The sequence below is a fragment of the Podarcis liolepis genome (genome assembly GCF_965112155.1).
Source record: "Podarcis liolepis genome assembly, chromosome: 10".
Lineage (NCBI taxonomy): Eukaryota > Metazoa > Chordata > Lepidosauria > Squamata > Lacertidae > Podarcis > Podarcis liolepis.
This window is the reverse complement of record NC_139562.1, coordinates 9,218,647-9,228,405: the sequence shown is the minus strand read 5'-3', so window position 1 is coordinate 9,228,405 and position 9,759 is coordinate 9,218,647. Positions and strand designations below refer to the sequence as shown.

The window sequence follows — 9,759 nt, the reverse complement described above, 5'->3', positions numbered from 1 at the left end:
ATTCATCCAAAACATCTCGATGGGCTTGAAGAACAGCCAAGTTGTTCAATCGCTTCTGTCCCATTGTTGATCGGAGATATGACTTCAGACGTCTTAAGGGCGCTAAATGACCGTTCTGCTGTTGCTGTCGTGATTGGAACTACTTGGAGAAGCTTAATGCACTTCACTACTAAACATAACATTTCTCCAACTGCAGGCTCTTGTGTAATGTACTTTCTCACATCACACATGTTTTTTAAGACCAGTTGTTTTTTATTAGCGATATCGGCTAACATACTCAAGTGTAAGCGCAGTCTCTCAATGTCTAGGTCATTTTTGAAAAACTCAGTTGATTTTTCAAAATTTGTTTCACCTCTGTTTACTAAAAGCAAGCACTCTTGTTCAACTGCAATGACCTGTGTGAATCCAGTTGATGCAAACCGCTCAGTAATGCAAGATTGCACCGTTTCACAAACTTCAATGTAAATAGCTTTGTAGTATTCCTTTGGGGTTTTGAAAGTGTGCGGTGAGCTGGCTTCGTTGTTTTCATACTTCTTTGGTATACGTCTATTCCGAGGGAGCGAAGGATCATCAACTTGTGAAGGTTTTTCTTTTAAACACAATTCCCAAAAGTGTTCAAAACTATCACGCCTTCCATTCAATATACAAATCAAGCCCTCATATATTTTTTCCAGATCAGCAACACTTAGATGAGGGCATTGAATTTTTTCATTGACATCCTCTACTGGGTTCATTGCATGGCAATAAAGAAGTAAAAAGAAATAAGTTTTGAATTGTAACATTGACTCAAAGTTAGCCTGCACATTTGTAACCTGCCTCTGTTTTGTCCTCTGCAGAAAATGTTTCAAAAAACTCTAGAAGTTCTTCAAAGTTTTTCAATATTCTCAAGATACTAGAAGCTCGCATAGTCCATCCAGTCGGGCAAAGGGGTCGTAGACCAGCTTGGTCGTTGGCGCTCTCACAGTGTATGCTTCTGAAAAGTCCCATCCTTTTGTTGGATTCCCTTACGGTGTTTATTAAGTCCTTGGCTAAGGCCATAATATCCCTCATAGACGTAAGATGGCGGAGACTGTCTACAACTGCCAAGTTTAAACTGTGACCAGTGCAGTGCACATAACGTGCTTTTGGTTGTATATCCAAAACTAACTTTTTTAGTCCTTTGAACTTGCCTCTCATATTCGAGGCACCATCATAGCACTGTCCTCTTAAGTTATCCATTGACAAATCAAGACGAGCAAATACGTCTTTTAAAATACTAAACAGAGTTTGTGATTCAGTGTTGGGGGTCTCGTATAAGCCAATAAAGTCTTCGTTGATAATGAAGGAATCATCGACAGTACGAATACAAAATGACACTTGTTCGTTAATCGAAGAATCACTTGTTTCGTCAACCATAATAGAAAAATGTTCAGTCTTCTTGATTGAAGCCAATACTTTTCTCAACACACTTTCCTAGTAGATCAATGATCTCGTTTTGAATATCGTGGGACGTCCACTTATACCCCGAACGCCCTAACCAATCTTTTAACTCAGGTACGTCATTCTTTCGGAGGTCCAACAATTGAAAAAAATTTGAGTTTACATCTTTGTGCCCTCTAATTGCTAGTCCTTGTCGGCATAAAAATTGCACGGTAGTAAAAATTGTCTCAAGAGCTAAACGGCCTTTCTTCATATCACTATCTAACTGTTCATTCAATTGGGAGGCCACACTTCGGTTAGTGATGGAATTTAGTTTCAGAACACCTTCTTTATGCATAAACGTATTTTCATGAAGACGGAATTTTTCCAAAGCCTTTTTCCAGTTAGAAAACCCTACTGAAATAAATGCATCTTCTTTTTTTGAAGAAAATTGTAATAGATTTTTAGCATCTGCCTCTTTGCAGGTTTTGCAAAAAACTTTGTCGGTACATGCTTCATATTCTAGCCATGTATATTTGATCAACCAAGACTTCTGAAATGATCTTCCCTTACCGGATTGTCCAGGTTTCGGCTGTGAACGGTTCTCGCCTGAAGACGACGAAGCAATTGACGACACAATTATTGTTGGAGGTTGACTTGCAGTATCATCAACTTCCAAGCGCGCCTTTTTGGTAACAAATTTATCCATTGCAAACTTAATTCACAATACACTAAGAGACTAAAGTAAACGAATAAAATATAGTCATATAAAAGAGTCCACTAAACACTAAAGTCGGAGCGCTAAACACGTCTGCAGCATGCACTGAACGAAACTATCCACACTGAATGACTGCGCCAGCAGGGTGGGCTTTATATAGCCGCGGCGTCGTAATGTCTTGAAGCGTCAAGGCGACGCGAGGTGGAGGATTCCAGGCGCTTCTGCTCCAGTCCTTTTGATGTCGCCGCGGCCGCAGCGCTGGCCCGCCAGACTTTACACGAAGGTTCGCGCACCGGGACAAATTCTAAGTGTGCCCGCAGCACCGTAACACTAGCATGATTCACACCACTCTTTTCAGTTAACCTGCTTACTACCGTAATAATTATTTGTTTTAACTCATTACTGAATGTATTTTAAAAGGCAACTATCGTCAAACAAGGAAAATAAAAAATACCAACATAATTTTGTGATTTTACAAAGCATAATATAACTAATAATTTTCTTAAATTATTGGGGGGTGGAGCCCCCCCAAACGAATTTTTGAGGGGGCTCGGGCCCCCTCAGGCCCCATGGAGTCGGCGCCTATGTCTGGGTGGATGTGGCAGCAAAGTTGGCATCTGGGTTTATTGCAGGTTCTGGTACCAGTGTCCATGTTAAGTCTGTTTGCTGTATTGTGGGTGAGGAGTTGTTTAAGATTGGGGGGCTGCAGGCAATGAAAAGTCTTCCTGTACTGTAAGCCAAGTCATTTTTGACTTGCTCTATCATTTTAACTGCTTCCGGAAGAACGACAGACTTTTGTAAGGTTTTACTAACAATAATTTTCAATAATACGTTATACTGTGTCACTAAAGAACAAATGAATTTGAAAGACTTCAATTTCAACATCAACGAACTTGCTATGTTCCTTGTGTCACTACCTCTTGTTATCTGAATAAATAGAATATAAGGTGTTGTAAACCTTTTCCATATTACAACACAAGTGCTTTCAACGCCTCTTGCTTTCCCATTGCGTGTTTGATAATGGTCTTAAGGTGAAAGTGGGCACCTGGTTCATGACGATTTGCCGACGTGACGTTGACCCGGAAAAGAATACATATATTTCTTGAAGAGCAGGAAAAAACGTCATTTTCAGTGAGCTTTTAGTGACATCATTCACTACTAAGTTGAGGCTGTGAGCCACATAACGAATGTAGAAAGCACGTGGGTTTATAGCCAGTATTTTTTTTTTTGAGGCCTGTATTTTTGCCTCTCATATTTGCGCCATTAACATATCCTTGACCTTGCATGTTGTCTAGTTTGATATTTGAAAAAATCCAACAAAACAACACTTGTTCTTGTAGAGTAGTGTCAGTAACTGGAAAAAAGCCTTTAAAATGCTCTTTGATAATGGGTTAATGTGTACAAACTTAACAACAGTAAGTTTTTCCTTTGTGTGAGGCATCAGGAGTACAATCTAAAATAAAAGAATAGTATTTGGATTGCTTCATAAGATAAATAATAGTGATGATAGCTATTAAAAACAATCTTAACTTTTCTGGAACTATTTGAGGCCACAAAGAAGGACCATCCACTGCATCTTCATGAAACGTCTCTTCCGGGGGAGGATCCGACGTTGAGGCAGATTCAGTTGCAAGTGCAGGTGTGGTAGGAGTAGAGCTTTCTGCAATAGGGCTTGGCGCTGGCCTTTGCTTTCTTGTGTACTTCGTCCCTCAGATATTCTGCAAATCTCGGAGAGTTGTTAATTGTGGATTCATCCAGATCTTCCACCTGCAATTCGTTGTTGTATCTTAATGCGTGTGTCAGCAAGGTGTTGATCCTGCTGGTCGCCAAATCTCTTTCCTAAACAGTCTCCCAGCCATTTATTGGCCTTTTACATTATCTTCTATGGAATCTGTACGGCGCTCCCAGTGCCTGCTCTGTGCCAAGGCCTTGGGCATGTTTGTCCTGTTTGCTCCTCTTTAGTAGGGCTGTGAACCCCTTCACCTTTTTGGTATGCGACTTGTTAAGGCGTATCTATCTCTTGACTTGGTTTCCCTTCTTTCATAGAACCTTGCCTTCTGCATGATTTTGCCAGATAAGGGCTTGGTGCTGGCTTTTGCTTTCTTGCGTACTTGGTCCCTCAGATCCTTTGCAAATCCAGTAGCGTTTATTCTGGATTCCTTCAGGTCTTCCACGTGCAATTCCTACCCATGTTGTTGAACCTTAATCCCCGTGCCAGCAAAGCTTGGATGCTTCTGTCCACCAGATCCTTTTCCTCCTGGTTGTTTTGATCGGACAATCAGCACATCACATCAACATGCATTGCATTGTCTCGATGGTTGGGGCTTCTGAAAACATGTCCTTTTAGTTCCTCCGTTTCATCAGAGGTGCCCCCCTGGTCTCTGCTTCCAGAATACTGAATCACTTGATTTGGAGTACAAGAGCCAGTCTTTTAATAGTTTCGTTGTTTTGTAACTTTCTTGTCTAATGAGTATCTGAATATGCCCTATTACTACCATTTGTAGGATAAGCTGATTTTTTCATTTGAAGTGGCTCATGATCTATTAAAACAATCTTAACTTATCTGGAACTATTTGAGGCCACAAAGAAGGACTATCCACTACATCTTCATGAAACTTCTCTTCCGGGGGAGTATCCGACGTCGAGGCAGATTCAGTTGCAAGTGCAGGTGTGGTAGGAGTAGAGCTTTCTGCAATAGGGCTTGGCGCTGGCCTTTGCTTTCTTGCGTACTTCGTCCCTCAAGATATTCTGCAAATCTCGGAGAGTGGATTCATTGTGGATTCATCCAGATCTTCCACCTGCAATTCGTACCCATGTTGTTGTATCTTAATGCGTGTGTCAGCAAGGTCTTGATACTGCTGGCCGCCAAATCTCTTTCCTAAACAGTCTCCCGGCCATTTATTGGCCTTTTACATTATCTTCTATGGAATCTGTACGGTGCTCCCAGTGCCTGCTCTGTGCCATGGCCTTGGCTCACTTTGCCCGGTGCCGCGGGGGCACTAGAGAGTTTAAAAGAAGTGCTCCTTCCTTGTTCCAGTAGTCCAGTTCAGCCTTGGGCATGTTTGTCCTGGTTGCTCCTCTTTAGCAGGGCTGTGAACCCCTTCACCTTTTTGGTATGCGACTTGTTAAGGCGTATCTATCTCTTGACTTGGTTTCCCTGTTTCATAGAACCTTGCCTTCTGCATGATTTTGCCAGATAAGGGCTTGGTGCTGGCTTTTGCTTTCTTGCGTACTTGGTCCCTCAGATCCTGTGCAAAACCCAGTAGCATTTTTATTCTGGAGCTTTTCCACCTGCGATTCCAACCCATGTTGTTGAACCTTAATCCCTGTGCCAGCAAAGCTTGGATGCTTCTGTCCACTAGATCCTTTTCCTCCCGGTCGTTTTGATTGGACAATCAGCACATTACTTCAACATGCATTGCATTGTCTCGATGGTTGGGGCTTCTGAAAACATGTCCTTTTAGTTCCTCCGTTTCATCAGAGGTGCCCCCCTGCTCTCTGCTTCCAAGTGTGGGCTTCAGCCTAATGGGCCTCTCATCAGTTCAGGTGGTGCTGGTTCCTTCAGGCCCATTGGTCCTTCCTTGGAGGGAAGGGTCTCCTGCCCCCTAGCCCTGCTCCCTGAGCATTGAGCCTGTATGCAGCCCACGAATCCACACGTCTGATGGCGGTCGCTTCTCTGTTCCCACCCGTAACACAGTAGCTGGAGCGGGATATATCCTTCCCAGTAAATTTGTGTGGTTTTTAAATATTGGCTCCAAAGAACACAACTTCCAAAAGTCAAAGGGGAAAAGAGAAAGAAAACCAAGCTGTTCACCATTCTAGAAACCTTTAAGGTCTAGGGCCAATGGGGCTCTTCCTGCCAGCCATTTTGTTTTGCTTCCTGTTGCTGTGCCAAGGCTGGGCTATTCTCTGAGCAAGGCAGGAACAGAAGGAGGCCAAACACAAGAATGGGGCTCCTGTCAGGGTGGGATAACTGCCTGCGAGGACCCTTGATCCCTCTCCAAGAGATGGAAGCCTGCCTGCTCACTGACTTTCTCTGATCTTGGTGTCACTGTACAATGTGGCTTTCTGGGGGTTGGATTTGGAGTTATTGCTTGAGGCTTTGTGTCACTGAGTTCTTCAATTAACGTGTGGGGATGTTTGGGATAATAGGTAAGGAAATATTGTTTAAGTATCCTTCCTTCACCCACGCTAGTGAGTGACATAGCAGAGCAAATCCCCTCTATTTTCACGGAAGCGAGTTGTTGATAGATTGGTTTGAATCTCTGCAAAATGACTAATCCAATCTGGTTTGCCCAGGGGGGTTGCTCCTGGTGTCCCCTTTTCTCCCTCCTAAAATACAATAAAGACTTAAGAGTCTGTCTTTAAAAGTATAACAGCAAGTTTACTCACAAGCTGTTCACAGTACACATCTTTTTAAGCTTCAGGTTACAAACATATAACGTGGCTTGACATCCTTTGTGAGGATGGGTCCAAGTTCTGCTGGCTGAGAGCCCTCAGACAACAAAATGAATGAGACGTAACAGAGTTGAATTGAATAGAGACAAAATGGGTGCGTGACTCTGCTTTTATAGAGGAACAGGAAGTTACACATCCCTCTGTCCACTCTAGGAAGTAAAGTGTGTTGTAATTGACTGTACTGATGTAACACACCCCACAATATGCTGTTTGTGGTGTGTGTGTGTGTGTCTTTCTGCACCCTAGACAATGTTGTGCTCGGGGGAACGGGCTGGATTTCTGGAAGAAACAGTTCCAGTCTGGAGACCCCCCCCCCACTCCTTCCAACGTTGATCTGTTTGATGCTTGTTCCCGTGGCTGAGCAATTTGTGCTTCTGAAGGGTGAAACACATTTCTCAGAGCAGCTAGTGCGAGTGGGGAGAAGCCAGCAAGTAGCTGTGCTCTCTTCCAAGTTCAGGGTTTTGGGGAGGGGGATCCCTCCTAGTCAACCACACGAGAGATTCCATACAGGGGAGAAACCATATCAGTGCTTGGGAAGATGTCACCAAGGAGCTAGTAGTAGTTGTGTTTCACAGGGCCAGATTTAGATGAAGAGAAGGCCCTAGGCTACTCCAGTTGTGAGGTCTCTGGAAAATTTCTCCTCTCCTGAGCAGTTGGTGACTATAAGGCTAAGAAATAGCCGCAAGATTACTTCCACATTAGGAAAGGCTATCTGAATTTTTCCTTCTATATAATTTGATAAAGGTCTGTATGAGACAAGTGCTTTGCCGTAAGCCTATGGCTTTGTGTCACATACAAGTGCAAAAGTTCATCCAGAAGTCTCAGGTCAATATGTTCTGTGGGTATGCTTCCAACATTTCAACAACTTGCTGAATTTCTTGCTTCAATGCTGTCAAATTAGCAAGAACGGCAAACGATTGTGCAACATCACTTTACGCAGTACTGCTTCTTTTTAAATTGGCTTCAAATTGGCATCTATAATGTAGGAATAAAGGATTTTATCCTAAACCTATCTCTTCAAGAAAGGGCATCTAAGGCATCAGGTGGACTTCTGTCATTTCTTTGCCGTTCCCTCACTCTTCGTCTCCTTGTTTTGTTGTTGACATTTGGCAAAGTGGCTTTTGCTTGTTTCTCAAGCTCATCAAAATCATTCCTTATTTTCCTTAAAAAGATCCAGGAGTGAACTGTACAAACTCACAAGAACTCAATAACAGGTCTGGTTTTTGAAGGCCTTTGCTGACCTTGTGAAAATGACCTTGCACCTGGGTCCAAGAATGCAGCATAAACACAAATTCCAGTTCTTCCATTTTCTGCAGGAGACTGTTAACTCTGGGCTTGGTCTCCCTCTTCCCATTAACATCAGAACAAATGACGGAGGGCATCAATGATAGCACTGTAACTTTCCAAAACAGCTGCTGTGGCTTTTGCGTGTGCGTCCCGTCCTAGAGTCTGACAGGCACTTTAGACTGAGGTGGCAAAAATAAACTGCCCATCTCTTTGTGGAGGATGAAAAGAAGGTATAAAGATAGATAGATAACACTTTATTCGGCTATAAGCCCACCAGGTAAAAGCAATCAGTAAATAAAATAGCATTTTACGTTCTAAAATATCAACTAAAATACTTCAACGCATAATCTCCTTCACATTACATACGGTCTCTAGATGTACCATATTGTGGCCTTGAATATAAAGATGGTGGATAGAGTTTATTAGATTTTAATAGTCACGCTGCATTCCATGAAGTCTTTTATATGAGAGAACAGAATTCAGGAATCTTGCAACCTGTAATGTTCTATAAGAGTCAATGTCCTGGAGTAGATAGGCTAGATGGTCTAAACCCGGCCTGTTCATGGCCTATCAGATTGGAATCTTCGGCCCATTGGGTTAGTCTGGTTAGCAGGAAGCGAGTATAGATTTTTCCGATGATTGATAATAAACTGATATTACGATAGTTTCCTGGGTCCTCTGGTGGTCCTTTTTCATATATAGGAATTATGATGGACTCCTTCCATGATCTAGGTATCTGGCCCGTGGCATTAATTGCATCAAAGATTTTTGCAAGGATTTTGGAAAGAAGGTATAAATTTCATTGATAATGCCAAAACAGTTCCCTGCATCAAGGCAGCAATCCACAGCTGAACTGCCCACCAGATTTAAAGAGTGACCTGCGCATGGAATAAATTTTGCAAATTGTTTCCCCCCCCCAATGTTTTATTGCTGCATATCGTCGTACTTGCCAGCCATGTTGGCAGCGTTGTCATAAGACTGCCCTCAGCATCTAAAGTCAATTTCAAGCTCAGTAGTAAAATAGGAGAAAGCACGGCTGAATTAGTGTTCAACTGTAAATCTGTGTTGGCAAACGATCTTCAGGTGATACATACCTGATAATTAAAGTCAACTGATCAGTATGTGAAATGTCAGGAGTGGAATCTACTGAAAAGCTTGAAATATCCAGTCTTTCTCACATCAGCCAGAGTTGCATCCTTAACTTTTTTTGTCCTGAGCTGAACAATTTCCTCACATACAGTTTTTGACAAATAAGAGGGATTGCTTGATTCAGAATGTCCATACTGATAAGAGCAAGTAAAAATGGATCAAATTTTGCCACTAGTTCTAAAAGACCAAGATAATTGCCATTATTTGGAGATCCAAAGTGCTCATTGTCTCTTCTGAATGGTAAGCCTCGTTCTACTGGAGTGCATATTAACAGCAATAATTCTCTCCATGACATGCCTCCAGTACTGCTGTTATGCTTTTATTTGTTCCTCTAATAGAAAGAAAAAAAACACAGAACTGAGAAATTGCACAAAAAAAAAAATACTGTGAAAATCCCTGAAACGAGAAGTAATCGACTAGAAATATTAGCTTGTGGAAATAAACTAAATAATAAAAATCAAAAAGCTTAAGGAAAAAAACATAGAAAAACCTAAAATTGAACAAAGCATGCTGGCTACAAACCTCGTTTCACTGAACTATTCAGTTTTCTCAGACGGAAATAGAAAAATTAAATGACGAAAATTCAAAAAAAGGGGAAGAACCCAAAATGCTGAAGTATTATAAGCCTAGCTCAACCTAGGTAAAGCAAAGTGCAGTAATAAAGGATAGAGAGCTCAAAAGTACCGTTTCTAATACTGAATTTACAAAACCTAAATGGCAAGTTTTAAACAAAGCCCAGCTTGAAGAAA

General features: G+C 41.9%; 1 long non-coding RNA gene across 1 annotated transcript; it reads left to right on the top strand.

Moving 5' to 3' along the window:
• Positions 1-3,626: 3,626 nt before the first annotated feature.
• Positions 3,627-9,474, top strand: LOC310688116. The gene is made up of 2 exons (XR_014516787.1): positions 3,627-8,091; positions 8,652-9,474. It is a non-coding gene; the product is annotated as an uncharacterized lncRNA (long non-coding RNA).
• Positions 9,475-9,759: the final 285 nt, after the last annotated feature.